The sequence below is a fragment of the Papio anubis genome, chromosome 2, assembly GCF_008728515.1.
Source record: "Papio anubis isolate 15944 chromosome 2, Panubis1.0, whole genome shotgun sequence".
NCBI classification, from domain to species: domain Eukaryota; kingdom Metazoa; phylum Chordata; class Mammalia; order Primates; family Cercopithecidae; genus Papio; species Papio anubis.
In genome coordinates this window covers 116457760-116475393 of record NC_044977.1, presented here as the reverse complement: position 1 = coordinate 116475393, position 17634 = coordinate 116457760, and the positions used below count along the sequence as shown (strand labels likewise).

The window sequence follows — 17634 nt, the reverse complement described above, 5'->3', positions numbered from 1 at the left end:
GTCCATCTGGCATGCCTTTCAGGAATCCAGCCCACTAATATTTGCTAAGGGTTTCATGACTCAACCCTCCAAGATGCCGCACAAGGAAGAATTTCCACATTTTGCAGCACTGCCAAATCTCATTCACTGGAGCAAAGGCTCCTCATTTGGGGCTCATTTTTAGACAGTTGTTTATTTGTTTATATACTGTTAAAATCTCCCTCAGCGGATGGAGTTTGTCATGCATTTCTAAATGGTGAGTAAACATATTCCACCCCCTCCCGGCAGGACACGCTTCAGCATTTTGGCCACTGGGCCTAGTTGAATTTCTCTCTCCTTCCTTCCTCCTCCCCTCTTCCCACGCAGCCTAGTTTTATTCTTCCTTCCTTGGTTTTATTTCTTCCTCTTCCTCCCTCTTTTTCTTCCTTCCCTACCTTCAGCCACATCTTTCAGCCTCATTTGTTCTTTGGAGGTTTTATTCTCCCCTCTTCCTCCATTCTTTCCTCCTTCCCTCTTCTTCCCTCCCTCGCTTCAGCTACTTAGTCCCATTTGTTCCTTCCAGGCTCCACTTTCTTCTCTTCCAGTGGTAATTTGTCTAATTTACTCCACTTGAAAAGAGAAAAATCTTGCTTTATGTTTGTATCTTCTTCCCTTCAAAATTATTCGTCTAAGTTCTTTATTATCTCCTCCCTCCTGTTTCAAAATAACAATTAACATTTAGCGAGTGCTAAGTGCGGGCAGGATGCCAAGCTCTCTCGCCCTGTCTCTCTTGAGGGAGGTACCTTTATTATCCTGTTTCATGGATGAAAAACAAAAGCACGTTATTCAATTGTAACTTGCATAAGTCACGAAGCTATAACCAGGAATTCGGCTCTGCAAGCATGCACTTTAAGAATTCTTTTAAAAGTTTTATTAGATTCAAAGACTGTATAAAATATATACACCTTATACACGAAACATATCTTTTGATGGGGCACCACGGCGGCAAGTTTCCAGTTTTGCCCATTAAAAAAATAAAAAAATTCCTTCCCAATTTTTGAGGCTTCTGCCATTGAACACGGCTGCTCCCGGCCCCTCTTCCCACTTGGCTCGGCAAACGCGTCTTTTATTATGACTCAGCCCAGCCCGTTCCTTGCCAAGCTGCTGACGCTCCCGGCGGAGAGGACGGGGCCGTCGCTCGGGGGCGAGGGTTCGCGCCGCGGCTCGCGCCCGCTTCTCCCGCTTTACGGCTGCTGAAAATCCGGCCCGGCCCGGCAGCCGTACCGCAGACGAGCCCGCGCCTGTGCCCGCGCCGCTCAGGTAATCGGAGTCCTACTCTTTTCAAAGTTTTGCCAAAACAAGCTCCGCGCTCTGAGGCGGCGCGGCCTCGGCCGAGCTGTTCGTGTCTCCTTGCTCCCCACGCTTACCCAGACTGGCGCGACTGCGCTGTTGGCCGCACCCCTGCGCGGGGCCCGGGGCGCCGACCCGTCGTGAAGTACTGGGGCCGGAGGGCGCCCGGCAGGCGGCGGGTTCTGAGCGACTCCGCGGGGTGGCGCGCGGGGCACCTGGCTCTGGCAGTCTGCGGGCCGCGCTGGGCAAAGGAGCTCCCACCCCGCTCCAAGGCCCCCGCCCACCTCCCGAAGCCGCTTGTCTTAGATGAGGAGCGTAGCAGCTCCGGAATGCCCGCTTCTGATACGTTCACACACGTATGCAGTGCACGCCGGCTAGCGGAGCGCAGGTAAAGAGCGGCGCCGCGGACGCGCGCGTTCCAGATGGCGCGCAGCACAATTCCGCCCCAGAGCTTGGAATGCAGCTCCAGAGGATACGCAGGATGGTTCTCTCAAGGAAGTTTATGAGAAGCCATAGAAAGAGCAGCCTGGGATCAGAGCTTGCGTTGCTGGTTCTACCGTAGCGTCTGGCTTACTACCACATTTGCCCTACAGTTGCGTTGCTTCATAGCTCGTCCTCCCTATTTTCCCCCACATTATTTGCTGCTTTTTTTTTTTTTTTTTTCCATTTTTCCTTTGTATTGCGTCTCTTGGTGCCTTGTGTTCTTTTCCCTTCACTTTTAGAATAGCGATAGAATAACATACAGTAGCCTTAACATTTCAACCTATGGTCCTTAAGCTGTCTTTACTTTCTAGGGCTTGCATCCTGAGGAGTGTAAAGGATTAATTGTGGATTAAGCTGCTGTACTGAAAGTTGTGCTGCAGTTTTCCCTGCAGAACAGAGAAGATAGACTTTTTTTTTTTTTTTTTAAACCACTCTAGAACGTTAAGATAATGGTGTTGCTTCTGTTGAAGGAATATAGCTTGAGAAACATTAAAAATTATGTCATAGGATCCTGTAGTATTCGCCCCAGTGAGTTTAATTTGATAACGGTTCTTTGTCATCTGTGAGTTAGATTCTGTGCCAACTGGTGACAGGTTAAGAGAGAAGAGATTCCGTTCCTACCCTCAGGAGAAGGGACCATGGTGAGCACTGGTGTAATGCTACAAAGTGCTCTGGGAGAACGAGGGAGGAAAAACTTAAAAGGAAGAGTTGGGTTTTAAATTGTATTTTTGGTATTTAGGTAGGATTTTCACCATTTCTTCCCACACCTCAATAATTCTTAATGAAAAGGGGAATTATTTCAACAATACTTTTCACCTTTAACTTTTTAGAGATTTTTTTTTTTTCTCCTTTATAATCGGCAGTAATGTCTGATCTCAAGACTTATGGAAAGTGTAAAAGTAACACCTCTTAATAAGAATGACGTAATGCATTCCTAGTACCACACAGAGTATTAAAGACTTTTAATGTAGGACGACTAACAAGAATGAAATGTAATTTATTAATTGCTTACATAAAGCATTGTCATATTTATGTAGAGCACTCAATACTTATTAGTCAGCAATGGTTTATTGATTGCTTCCTATGTGCCAAGTAGTGTTCTTGACACTGGAATAAAGCAAAGAAGAAACCTGCCTTCTTGGAATATACATTCTAGTGGAGGGAGACAGTATTAGTACTTAAGAAAAATACAAGGTGAAGCCATAATAAGTGCTATGGAGTTATTACATAAAGCAAGAAAGAGAGTGTGTGTGTTTAGTAATTTAAAATAGGATTTTAACGGAAGTCCTCTGGAGAAGGTGACATTTCAGTAGACTTGAAGCAGTTGAGGGAGTGAGCCATATGATATTTGGGGCAAGAGCTTTCCAGGCACAGAGAAATATCAAGTGCAGAGGCCGGACATATTGCTGTGTTCAAGGATCAGCAAAGAAGCTTGTGTAGCTGATGTGGAATGGAGGATAGAGGAGAAGTAGGATATGGGATTTTAAATGTCATAGGGGCCGGATAGTACTACATCGTCTGCTAAGCCATTGTAATGATAACCTTTACTTGAAGCCATTTGGATGCCATTGGAGCCTTTTGACTAGAGGAATGACGTGATCTAATACATCTGTTTGACACCATTACTCTGCCTACTGTGTTGAGAACAGACTGAAGAAAGCAAGGATAGAAGCAGGGATAACAGGCTATTATAATTCATATGACAGATCTTGGTGGCTTAGACTAGGATGATAGCAGTGGAGGTGGTGAGTAGTTCAGATTCTGTATATATGTTTTGAGGTGTATTCCTCAGGGTTAGCTGAGAGATAGGATATGAAATGTGAGAGCAAAAGAAATTAAGGAGAATGTAATTGCCTAAGCAACTGAAAAGATTAACTGAGATTAGAAGGAATAGGAAGAAGATGTGGTAATTAGGATTAAGAATCTGGATTTGGATACTTTAGGTGTTAGATGGGTTTTAGATATTCAAATGGAAATGTCAAGCAGGCAGTTAGTTGGAAGACCAAGCTAATGGCATACACTTAGGACTCTTCACCATATAGCGGGTTGTAAAAGCAAAGCGATTGAATGAACTCATCAAAAGTGTGTGAGTTTAGAATATTGAAGATGACCAAGGACCAGACTTTATGTCATAAAGTCTGGTATATAATGGTGTATGTCAACATTATGAGATGAGGAGAAACCAGAAAAGGAGTCTGAAAAACAGCTGCATTCCAGGTAAAAGGGAAAGCAGGAGATTATGGAATCTTGGAAATGTTTCAAGAAGTAGAGGGCTGGTTACCTGTTTTAAAGATGAGGATTGAGAATTAGCAAAGGAAATCATTGATGACCATGATGTTGGCAGTTTTCATGGAGGAAGTAGGCGTGAAAGCTTGTTTGTAATGTGTTTGATAGAGTAGAAGGAGAGACACTGAAGAAGGTGATGGTATACATCTCTTGAATATTTTTATTGAAAAGGGAGGGAGGAAATGGAGTGTTAGTTGCAGGACCAGATGATGTAAAGAGAGTTTTTAAACTGTATGAAACAGTGGAATGTTGTGATACTAATGAGAAAGAGCCAATAGAGAGGAAAAAATTGATGATGCATGGCACAGAGGGGAGTAGTGTTCATGAGGAGATGAGAAAGGATACATGTATATAACAAGAGAGGCTGTCTGTTGCTAGAGTTTACCTAGAATTAGTGAGAGAAGGAAAAGTGTGTGGGCCCAGATGGAGGTGGGGAATGTGAATGTTCTATTTGAATCCCTGCTCTTTTCTCATTGTTTATGAGAGCCAGTTGTGGTACATGAGAAATTTGTAGGAATCATTACCATTTTTCCCATTTGGTTAGGATTATTTGATGAAAGAATACTTGGAGATTCTGAGAATTGCTTGAAACAGAAAACTTTGTGCATTGTTGAGGACAGAAAGGGGGGATTTCTACCTTGAGCTTTGCTTAGGAGAAGATTTAAAGAGAAAGTTGAGATTACAAGATAAAAGGGGAAAAGGAGGAAATAAGGTAAACTAAATCATATGATGAAACCTGAGAAGGGATCTGATGAGGAAGTTAGCAACATTGAATCTCACCTCCTGTGGAGCAGATAGCTACGGTAAAGTTCTAAGAATGTTACCCTTATTATCAAACAAACCCTTTTCTGTTTAAGTACTAAGTGTGATCAAATGGGAGAACAGCATTATCACCAGTGGTCAGCCTAATTATAGAAAGGTGGTGTTAAATCTTGGAAGATATGTTTGCTAGGATTAGATTTCAGATTGGATTTTGAAAATGTAAAAAATGATGATTGGCAACAAATATTATTTGAAAATGATATGAAAAAGACTGGATTGGCAACAAATAGGTTGTAGATGTATGGTGCGATTTTGACAACATTACTCATAGATATTGAGCAATTTGACAAGATGAAGAGAATTGTTAGAGTTGGAAATGGAACCTTGTTTGAGATGATTTTTTTTTTCAGTTATTTAGGGACCATTTGTTTCTTGAATTCTTACTATAAAACAGGGTTCTGCGTAAAGTCTTCACAGGGGATGGTGATAACCATTATGTAAATGACATGATCTCTGCCCTCAATTTACCATTTTTAGTAGAGTGAAGAGAAGGGAATATATGTAAATATTGCAATACAATTGATAAATGCCTTATGAAGAGTACTGAATGCTTTTAGGTTGTTACGTTTTCAAACATTTTTCTTTTATTATGGAAATTATCAGACACACAAAGGTAGAATGGTATAATGAACCCCAGTATACTGAGGAGTATGTCTCGTTAGTATATTTCATGATTGGTACAAAAGATTAGGAGTTAGGGGCCTAGAATTGTAGTCCCAGTTATGTTCCCAGGTAGTTTTGTGCCCATGTCTTTCCTGGCCTTCAGTTTTTTACTGAAAAATGAGGAGGTAGCTCAAGATCATTTTTAAGGCTTCCTACAGTTCAAAAATATTATGATTGTGTAGTTTTTTTACATGGTACGTTCAAAGAAATAGATGAGAGAGTTATATAGGAGAACTAAGTTTGTTAAGGGAAAAATTAAGCTCCCCTTCTACTTCTCTTTCCACACATGTATATAACTATTAGATGTCATCAGCATGCACATAGGATGTAACTATAAAATTAATGTGATTTACTTTTATGTGTAATTTATTAAAATCTATAGTGATATTCAGTATGTACTTAGTAAAATATATGATCTTATGTTTGTGTGTTTTCTATTTGTGTAACAGAGTAGATATTTTTTCCCTTTGAGCCAAAAAACATGCAATTGTATGAGAAATGAGTCTTGATGAAGTCCTTGACCTCTCTGATCTGCTCTGACCTGCATTGTGTCTCATTTTTTGTTTGTTTTACCAAACAAAATTTGATTCATTGCTTAATTTGTTTGCCAGTTAAAAGCAAACAGTATTTCTGAAATCAGGGTTTTCTGTTTTGCACTGTTGAATGGGCTATTGATGTCAGACAAAATTGTGATTTAATTGTTTTGACATTTTGATCTGAGCAGTTCAGATAAGAAAGGTGATTTATCTTGCCTAGAAACCTCATGTTTGAGCTCAGCATGAGTTTTCCCTAACTGCTTGTTTATAAATGTGGTTTCTAAAAAATTAGACTTTCATCATATTGGGAATTTATGCTCTGGGTATTAATTACCAAGGTACAATTTGATAGGAATATACTAGAGATACTTTAATTTTTACATGGTCAGTCATGAAAAACTTTAGAAGTGCTATGAATCCTTTAAAACAGAGTGAAAATTTCATACTTTCAAACTTATTTTCATTGTATTTAATATCACATGTGAAATTTTATAGTAGTATACAAATAGCTTTTTGCTTGTTTACAATCTTGGTATATAAAATTACTCATGAACTTCTTTAGTTTTAGGATTTTATTATATTGGTCAAACCTTATACTTTGCATAGTCTATGCTTTTGTACTCCTGTGCATCAAGTACAATTATCATTGGGGATAAAGTCACTTCAAATAATGCATCCCTAAGTGATCATACTATCGCTTTAAATTGTGTGTGTGTGTGTGTGTGTATTTTCATTTTAGTTTAATATGATACTCAGTAATTTGACAGTTTCTTGGGGCATCCAGTTCTAACAAGCCCTGTATCCTAGTCTCCACCTGGGAGCAGGGGCCGTTCATGTTTTTGGAATCAAACCTGTAACATATTTCCTGCATGGTTATAGAACTTTCACAGTACTCAAACCAAAGTGAACATCTTCTGGGGCACTGTAACACTTTTTTGAAATGCTGGTTGTAGAAGCCAGCTTGAAATTTTTGATCACCTGTGATAAAAGCCTTTTTTCCTGTCTTCTTGGATGGAGAGATCTGATGAAAAGATGAAGATAGGAACAACCTTAAGAAACCTTGTGGTTCTGGACCCCTTTTTTGTATTTAATTTTCCTCGAGTTCTGGAAAACTTTAAAAATAAGAACAAGGTATTTTCAAGTAAAATGACTACTAATTATGCAGGAAACCTACTCTTGTCTTTATATGTGTGTGAAAATACTGTGTTACTGGCACTTGTTGAGATAAGACAGAATGTGAGAGATCTTAGAGAGGCTCTTTTTACAGGAGTTACATAATTCCTACATCAGCCTTTTTGTAGTATGTCATAGTTTGAATATAGAGTGCCAGCAGTCATCTGTCTTCCAAGAATTTTTTCAAAGAGGCCCTAGTCTCTAGGGAATTAGTGGCTCCCTCAGAATAGGCCAGTCTGAATGATTTGAAAATTAACACTCAGGAGCTGGAAAACAAGATGATGCTTCTCTAACTGGGGTACTCTGAGCTCTGTTAGAGGGCTCCAAGCCATAGATAAATATGGCCATCTTTTTTTGGTAAAATTTATTGCTATATTTTGGAGAAAGCAGTTAAATAATTTAACTGGCAAATTAAATGTTCAGAACCACTATTGAATGTGAATATGACATCCAGTGCAAAATACATGATTTTAAAAATCAAAGTAGTTTCTTACTTGTAGTAGATTTCCATAGACTATATTTTCTGACCCCAGGAAAGGATATAGATTGGCATAAAGGTAGATAGTTTTTGCTTTTATCTATCTGCTTTGGTTTAGTTTGCTTTCCTGGTGTTTACCCACACTGATCTTTTACATTTCTGGGAAAACTTTCCCTCTTTATTTTCCTCTGGCATTGAGATATGATTTCTGTGAGGAGCTCCATTTCCCTCTTCTCATTTTTTTGCTTTTTATTTTGAAATTATTGACCTACAGGAATTTGCCAGAATGGTATGAAAAGGCACTGTCTTACACTTTAACCAGTTTCCCCCACTGGCTACATCTTCCTAACTATAGTACAATATAAAAACCAGGAAATTGACATTGATACAATGTATGTGTATAGTTCTGTGTCATTTCATCTCATATGTAGATGCATGTAATCATCACCATAATCAAGATATAAAGCTATTTCATCACCACAAATATCCCTCTTACAGTACTCTCCAAAAGAGGGACTGAAAGAATCAGAGGTGTTTACTTTAGCAAAGGAATTTTGCACTTTCTTCTAAGTTTTATAGTTTTTATGCAAATGATAGATCTTTTGGTATTTTGAATCATGAAAGAGAAAGATGAAATACTGTTTTATCTTCAAAATGGAGGAGAATGTTACCAAAATGCCAGGGATTCAGTCTAGATTCTATTGCTCACCGCCTAGAAAGCCAATCAATGAGATAAGTATTGCCAGGGAAGAAGGCTTTAATCAGGTGCTGCACCTGAGGAGATGGGATATCAGTATCAAATATCTTCCCTGACTAAAATAGCAGAAAAGAAGTATAACTATGTGTGGGAAAACAGGAATTAGGCAGGAGTAAGGAAGAGAAGTTGGTCAGCAGGAAGCAGGTAGTCCGTTCAGGCAATCATGATGAGTGAGAGGTCTGGTGTCTTATTGTCTGGATGTAGTGATGTGGTGAGTTTTGGTTTTTCTTGCTACTGTCTGGGAAGCCTGAGGGTTGGTTTCCTGAGAAACGAACTCAGATAAGACATTTAACTTTCTCAAGTTTTAAGATGGAGTGGATCAATATCTATGTTAATTCAAAGAAACCATAAACATCAGTTCTATAGGACAATTGGACTGGATTCAAGAGCTTAAATAGTTGTTATAACAGATATTGCCATCTGTGAAATAAGTTCTTGAAGGCTCAGTTTCAAATTATCAAGAACTTTGATAATTCGAAGGTTAGACATTGATGTGCTTGAAGAATAAATAGGACCAGTTGATATGATGCAGTCTTATCCATCTGTGTGACCAATCTTTGTGTATGTGCTGGAATTAGCCAAATAAAACTTTAACAAGAAAATGATGGAGCAAATAGAGAGGTCTTGTTGAACTTCCTAAGTACCCACACAGTTTTCTAGCTTCTTGTGAAACCTAGAATTGGAGGAAGAAAAAACAAAAAACATTTCAGCATTAACAAAAGCACTATTAATGATATTGTGCCACATTTAATTTTATAATTGTTAATGTCTTTAACACCTACATTAAGATCATTTATTTTATTTAACCAATATTACATGAGGATAATTATTAGTAGTGTCTGAGAAATCCTTCTTGATAGATTTTTCTCAGAAATATTTCCAGACAATTTGATCCAAGATTTTAGTCCCATATATTACATAGACAGTATAAATGTATTGTCAAAGTACAGTTTACATGTATCTTAGTTTTAATAGTTTACAAGATATTTCTAGTTTATTTGAAAATTTATGATTTATGTATATATAAAATAGGTATCTTCTGTCTTTTTATTTTTGCTGTACAGCAATGCATTAAAGTCTGTTTGGAAGTTTGGAGATAATGTTGAAATTTTATACTCTAATAGTCATAGCCACTTTTTCATTAGTCCTTGTCTATTCTTTTTAGGTTACCTGAATAAAGCAAAGAATTCCTACCTCACTTTTTAGTTTTTTTCCGTTATCTAAATGTTCCACATGATATTGTTATTGTAATGATATTTAAACATTAATTCCAGATCATTGTCATCTTCATTATATATGTCTGACCAATTTTTGAAAGTTAAAGCATATATATACACACACACATGTATATACACACACACACATATATAATTGCTTTCATTTGCTATACTCATTTTGAGTTGAGTACATAGGAAGGGCAAGGCAGAGAGTGAGTGTTTTTATGTTTTCAGATTTAGTTGATCCCACCACTTGAAAAAAATGTGAATTTGTTACCAAAACACCAAGGGTGTGGTCTAGGTCCTGCTGCTTGCCACATAGAAAGCCAATCACTGAGACAATGAGTATTGTCTGCAGAAAGCCTTTAATTAGGTGCTGCACCTGAGGATATAGAAGATCAGTCTTAAATCCTTCTCTCTGACCAACTGAAATTAGGGGTTTATATAGCAGAGAAGAAATGTAACCATGTGTGGGAAAATAGGAATTAGGGAGGTGTAAGGAAGAGGAGTTGGTTCATAGGAAGCAGGTGGTTGCCTAGGCAATTATTGTAGGTGAGTGGCCTGACATCTCATTGTCCAGATACAGTGATCTGGTAAGTTTCAGATTCTTGGTGCTCTTCAGAAGGCTTGATGGTTGGTTTCCTGAGAAAGGAACTCAGATAGAACAAATGTAATTTTCTCAAGTTTCAAGACTGAGAGAGTCCGGGCGTGGTGGCTCACGCCTGTAATCCCAGCACTTTAGGAGGCTGAGGTGGGTGGATCATGAGATCAGGAGTTCAAGACCAGCCTGGCCAACATGGTGAAACCCCATCTCTGCTATAACTACAAAAATTAGCCAGGTGTGGTGGCAGGTGCCTGTATTCCCAGCTACTTTGGAGCCTGAGGCAGGAGAATCACTTGAACCTGGGCAGCAGAGGTTGTAGTGAACTGAGATTGTGCCACTGCACTCCAGCCTGGGCAACAGAATGAGACTCTGTCTCAAAAACAAAAAACAAAACAAAACAAAAAAACAAAAAAAAAAGAAAAAGACTGGGAGGGTCAATTTTTATGTTTTAACATGCAGAAACTATAAACATCAGTTCCATGAGACAATTGAGTCGGTTTTAAATGTTTTTCCAAAATTTTAAATTTTACTTAGAATGAAAAAATAAATTTATTTTAATAGTTATTAATCTTGGACATTTTTAAGAGTAACACAAAAACTTCAATTGTGTTTGTACAGAAAGGGTTGCCTGACTTTTACTTTCAATGAGGATAACATGGTATGATGACATATGTCTCTATCCTCTGTATGAACGTCAATTTGGGGTATGTCTGTGGATCCTGTAAGTACTGAGGGTTTAATTTATTGCTAATATTAGAGACAATTACGGTGATATTCAGGTGACTTACCATTACCAATTCTTTCCTGTAATGGAGAACTTTCCTCTTGATTTCATTGCTGCCTGATTTATATCTTTTAAAAAGGCAGCTGTTCTTTTATTTGCTCAGTATCAAATATAAAAATCAGATTGTATGGTTTCTCATATAATTGTTATCAAGAATTCAATTTTAAAGCAAGGAGAAAACTACATAATAGAAACTTGATATGTTTGTATTATAATCTAGGCATTTTCTTAGCATGTATCCAATTTGAACAACTCTAAGCAGTTTTATAATAAAAACACCCATCACATTGTGTTCAGGACAAAATAATTACAAAACCTGTAAGTTAAAAAAGGATTTGCCATTAGACTACTCTATATCTCTGATTATTTAAAGACATTGCTCTTACTCATGTGCCTTCTTTTGGTTTACATACTTTTTGGAGGTACTGAAAAAGAATCCTTTACACATTTTACAAAACACATTTTGACTAGATAGCTCTTCCTTCTCTTATATCTTATAAGATAGCTCTTGTATCAGTAGTGAACTGAGCACAATCTCAGCTCACTACTGATATAAAGACAAAAATCACATCAGAATCAATAAAACATTGTTAATTAATGTAGTGCTAAGGATAGTGGGAGGATTTTTGTTTGTTTGTTTTTGTTTTTTTTTTTTTTTTAAGAGACAGAATCTGAGTCTGTCACCCAAGCTGGAGTGAATTGGTACGATCTTGGCTCACTGCAACCTCCGACTCCTGGGTTCAAATGATTCTCATGCCTCAGCCTCCCGAGTAGCTGGGATTTCAAGTGTGTGCCATCATGCCTGGCTAATTTTTTTTTTTTTTTAAATACTAGAGATGGGGTTTTGCTACATTGGTCAGGCTGGTCTCGAACTCCTGGCCTCGAGTGATCTGCCTGCCTTGGCCTCCCAAAGTACTGGAATTATAGGCATGAGCCACCAGGCCCAGCTGATAGTGGGAATATTAAAGAAGACAGACAGACACCTGTCACTTTGGTGTCTGTGTTTTAGTAGCTTTCTTTTAAGCAGTTGTAAACTGTTCTAGGGCATCTGCTTTATCTTTGTCTTGCACTTCATCTCTTCCTTGACCCACTTGTTAAATGTATGACCACCTTTAAGAATTTTAATTTTGTGTGCTGCCTCCACCACTGCTGTGAACGCCCGCATAGAGGCAGGCACCTACCCACCCTGGCACCTGCTAGCACCCTGCTGCACCCAACAAGTGTGTACCGTGCTGCATTGCTGCTGCTTCTGGTATGTGTGAATGAGGACAGATCTTGTTGCCATCACCTTACAAAATGCTTTATCTGGCACCACCCATCGGTGTGTAGTGACCAGTGGTCTGAGAGCACCTTAGCCCCACCCTCTGCCAACGTGGTGGGTTCCTAATTTCGAGGAGCCAGAGAACAAAATTGGGGCCCGATACAAGTTCCCCAGAGTTAGAACACACAGTCCAGGAATTGAGAGCTGAGTCTCAGCCCCCTAAAATCCTCCAGAAGCCAACCCAGTCGACTGAATCCACCTTATTCCACAGTCAAACCCTCAAGCTCATCAAATAGCATAAAAGAAAAAACAAAAAATTCAAAGGACAGCAACTTTAAAAATCGAAGGAACACCAACCCACAAAGATGAGAAAGAACCAGTGCAAGAATTCCTACAACTCAAAAAGCTAGAGTATCTTTTCTCCAGATGACCAGACTAGCTCTCCAGCAAGGGTACTGAACTGGGGCTGAGATGACTGACGTGGCAGAAATAGAATTCAGGCTATGAATAGGAATGAAGATTATTGAGATATAGGAGTATGTTGAAACCTAATCCAAGAAAACTAAGAATCACAATAAAATAATACAGGGACTGACAGACAAAATAGCCAGTATTGAAAAGAACATAACTGACCTGATATAGCTGAACAACACATTATAAGAATTTAGTAATGCAATCACAAGTATTAATAGCATAATAGAAAGCTGAGGAAAGAGGCTCAGAGCTTGAAGACTGGCTTCCTGCAATAAGATAGTCAAATAAGAATAGATTAAAAAGAATGAAAAAGAACAACAACAAAAAACCCTCTGAGAAATATGGGATTACATAAAGAGACCAAATCTAAAACTTATTGCTGTCCTTGAAAGAGATGGGGAGTATGGAAGCAACTTGGAAATCATATTTCAGGATATCCTCCATGAGAACTTCTTCAGCCTAGGTAGAGAGACCAACATTCAAATTCAGGAAATGCAGAGAACCCAGTAAGATACTTCACAAGAAGATCATCCCCAAAGCACTTGATAATCAGATTCTCCAATGTCAAAATGAAAGAAAAAATGTTAATGGCAGCTGGAGAGAAAGGTCAGGTCACCCAAAGGGAAGCCCATTGACTAACAGTGGACATTTCTGTAGAAACCCCACAAGCCATGAGTTGTTGGGGGCCAATATTTAGCATTCTTAAAAGAAATTCCAACGAAGAATTTCATGTCATGCCCAACTAAGCTGCATAAGCAAAGGAGAAATAAGATCCTTTTCATAGAAGCAAATGCTGAGGGCATTCATTATTGTCAGACCTGCCTTACAAGAACTCTTAAAGGAAGCACTGCATGTGGAACGGAAAGACCATTATCAGCCACTACAAAAACACACTTAAGGACACAAACCAATGACACTATAAAACAACCACACAAACAAGTCTGCATGATAACCAGCTAACACCATGATGACAGGATCACATTCACTCATATCAATACTAACCTTGAATGTAAGTGAACTAAATGCCTCAATTAAAAGGCACAGAGTTGCAAGCTGGATAAAGACCCAATTATATGCTGTCTTTAGAAGACCCATCGCAAATGCAGTGACACCCACAGGCTTAAAATAAAGGGATGGAGGGAAATCTTCAAGCAAATGAAAACCAGAAAGCAGGGGTTGTCATACTAATATTAGACAAAAGACTATAAGCCAACAAAAAAGACAAAGGGCTTTACATAATGATAAAGGGTTCAATTCAACAAGAAGATCTAACTTTTCTAAATATGTATGCACTCAACACAAGAGTACCCAGATTCATAAAGGAAATTCTTAGAGACCTTCAGAGACTTAGACTCCCACACAATAATAAGGGGAGACGTCAACATCTCACTCACAGTATTATACGGATCATTGAGGGTGAAAATTAATGATATTCAGGACCTAAACTCAGCACTGGATCAAATGGACCTGGTAGACATCTATAGAACTCTCCACGCTAGAACAACAGAATATACATTCTTCTCATCACCACATGGCACATACTCTAAAGTCGACCACATAATCAGCCCCAAAACACTACTCAGCAAATGCAAAAGCAGTGAAATCATAACAACCACTCTCTCAGACCACAGCAGCAGAAAATTAGAAATCATTAAGAAATTTGCTCAAAACCATACTCTTTCATGGAAATTGAATAACTGCTCCTGAATGACTTTTGTGTCAATAATGAAATTAAGGCAAAAATCAGATTCTTTGAAACTAATGAGAACAAAGATACATACCAAAATTTCTGGGACACAGTTAAAGCAATATTAAGAGGGAAATGTATAGTATTAAACAGTCACATTAAAAAATTGGAAAGATCTCAATTTAGCAACCTAATATCACACAACTAACAGAACTGGAGAACCAAGAGCAAACCATCCCCAATGCTAGCAGAAGATAAGAAATAACCAAAATCAGAGCTGAACTGATGCAGAAAAGCACTCAAAAGATCAATGAATCCAGGAGTTTTTTTTTTTTTGAAAAAAAAAAATTACTAAAATAGGCCCCTAACTGTACTAATGAGAGAGAAGATACAAATGAAGACTATTTAGAAATGACAGAGGGGATATTACCACTGATCCCACAGAAATACAAATAACCACCAAAGAATATTTTGAACACCTCTGTGCATACAAACTAAAATATCTAGAAGAAATTGATAAATTCCTGGATACATACACCCTCCCAAGACTACCAGAAAGAAATTGAATCCCTGAACAGAACAATAACAAACTCTGAAATTGAATCAGTGATAAATAGCCTACCAAACAAACAAAAATCCCAGAACAGACAGATTCACAGCTGAATTTTACCAGATGTACAAAGAAGAGCTGGTAACATTCCTACTGAGACTCTTCCAAAAAATTGAAAAGGAGGCACTCCTCCCTAACTCATTCCATGAGACCAGCATCATCCTGATATCAGAACTTGGCAGAGACACACACACAAAAGAAGACTTTAGGCCAGCATCCTTGATGCACATCAGTGCAAAAATCCTCAGCAAAATACTGACAAACTGAATATAGCAGTACATCAAAAACATATCCAGTCATGATCAAGTAGGCATTATCTCTGGGGTGCAAAGTTGGTTCCACATACAGAAATCAGTGTGATTCATCACATAAACAGAACTAAAGACAAAACCATATGATCATCTCAATAGATACAGAAAAGGCTTTTGATAAAATTCAACACCCCTTCATGTTAAAAATTTTCTATAAACTAGGTATTGAAGGAACATACATCAAAATAAGAGCCATCTATGAGAAACCCACAGTCAACATCATACTGAATGAGCAAAAGCAGGAAGCATTGCCCTTGAAAACCAAGACAAGGCAAGGATGTTCTCTCTCACCACTCCTATTCAACATAGTATTGGAAGTCCTGGCCAGAGCAGTCAGGCAAGAGAAAGAAAGAAAGGGCATCCAAATAGGGATCAAACTATTCCTGTGTGCAGACAACATTATTCAATATGTAGAAAACCCCATAGTCCCAGCCCAAAAGCTCCTTAAGCTGTGAAACAACTTCAGTGAAGTCTCAGAACACAAAGTCAGTGTACAAAAACTACTAGCATTCCTGTACACCAACAACTGTCAAGCCAAGAGGCAAATCAGGAAGACAATACCATTCACAATTGCCACAAAAAGGATAAAATACTTAGGAATACAGCTAACCAAGAAGGTGAAAGATCTCTGTCATGAGAACTACAAAACACGGCTCAGAGAAATCAGAGATGATACAAGCAATAGAAGAACATTCCATGCTTATGGATAGGAAGAATCAATATTGTTAAAAATGATCATACTGCCCAAAGCAATTTATAGATTCAAAGCTATTTCTATCAAACTACCAATGACATTCTTTACACAACTAGAAAACTATTTTAAAATTCCTATGGATCCAAAAAAGAGACTCAATAGCCAAGGCAATCCTAAGCCAAAAAATAAAAAATAAAAAAATAAAAATCAGGAAGCATATCACTCTACCTGACTTCAAACTATACCACAGGATAGCAGTAACCAAAACAGCATGATACTGGTACCAACCCAGACACATATACTGATGGAACAAAATAGCCCAGAAATAAGGCCACATACCTACAATCACCTGATCTTCAGCAAACCTGACAAACACAAGCAATGGGGAAAGGACTCCCTATTCATTTGGGAAAGGTGCTGGGTTAACTGACTAGCCATATACATAAGATTGAAACTGTATGCCTCCCTTATACCATATATAAAAAAATAATCAACTCAAGATAGATCAAAGACTTAAATGTAAAACCCAAAACTATAAAAACGCTGGAAGACAACCTAGGCAATACCATTCTGGACACAGGAATGGGCGAAGATTTCAAGATGAAGACAACAAAATCAATTGTAGCAAAAGCAAAAAGTGACAAAAGGGAACTAATTAAAGAGCTTCTATACAGCAAAAGAAACTATCAACAGAGTAAACAGACAACCTATAAAATGGGAGAAAATGTTTGCAAACTGTGCATCAGACACAGGACTAATATCCAGCATCTACAGGGAACTTCAATTTACAAGAAAAAATAATCCTATTAAAATGTGGGCAGAGGACATAAACACTTTTCAAAAGATAACATACATATGGTCAATAAGAATGTGAAAAAAAAGCTCAATATCTCTGGTCATTAGAGAAATGCAAATAAAAACCACAATGAGATACCATCTCATACCAGTAAAAATGGCTATTACTAAAAAGTCAAAAAGTAACAGGTGCTAGTGAAGTTGTGGAGGCAAAGGAACACTGTTGGTGGGAATGTAAATTAGTTTAACCATTGTAGAAAACAGTGTAGTGATTCCTCAAAGACTTAAAAACAGAAGTACCATTCAATCCAGCAATCCCTTTACTGTTTATTTACCCAAAGTAATAGACATCATTCTATAATAAAGACACATGCATGTATCCATTGCAGCACTATTTACAATAGTAAAGACATGGAATTAACCTAAATGCCCATTACTGGTGGACTGGATAAAGAAAATGTGGTACATACCATGGAATACAATGCAGGCATACAGCCATAAAAAGAATGAGATCGTCCGGGTGTGGTGGCTCATGCCTGTAATCCCAGCACTTTGGGAGGCCAAGGTGGGCAGAGCATGAGGTCAGGAGTTTGAGACCAGCCTGGCTAATGTGGTGAAACCCCATCTCTGCTAAAGATACAAAAAATTAACTGGGCGTGGTGGCGTGCACCTGTGATCTCAGCTACTCAGG

At 38.3% G+C, this 17634-nt stretch overlaps 1 protein-coding gene across 7 annotated transcripts in view; it reads left to right on the top strand.

Moving 5' to 3' along the window:
- The first annotated feature begins 871 nt into the window (after positions 1-871).
- The window catches only part of NAALADL2 (N-acetylated alpha-linked acidic dipeptidase like 2), a 1420296-nt gene continuing 1403533 nt past the window's right edge, over positions 872-17634 (top strand). For 6 of the 7 annotated variants that reach the window (XM_021933744.2, XM_021933739.2, XM_021933741.2 and 3 more), the window contains exon 1: positions 872-1278. The gene's annotated coding sequence lies outside the window, so the exon portion shown is untranslated. Of the gene's footprint in view, positions 5337-17634 lie in introns of all 7 variants that reach the window. The other variant, XM_021933734.2, reaches the window with a different exon arrangement.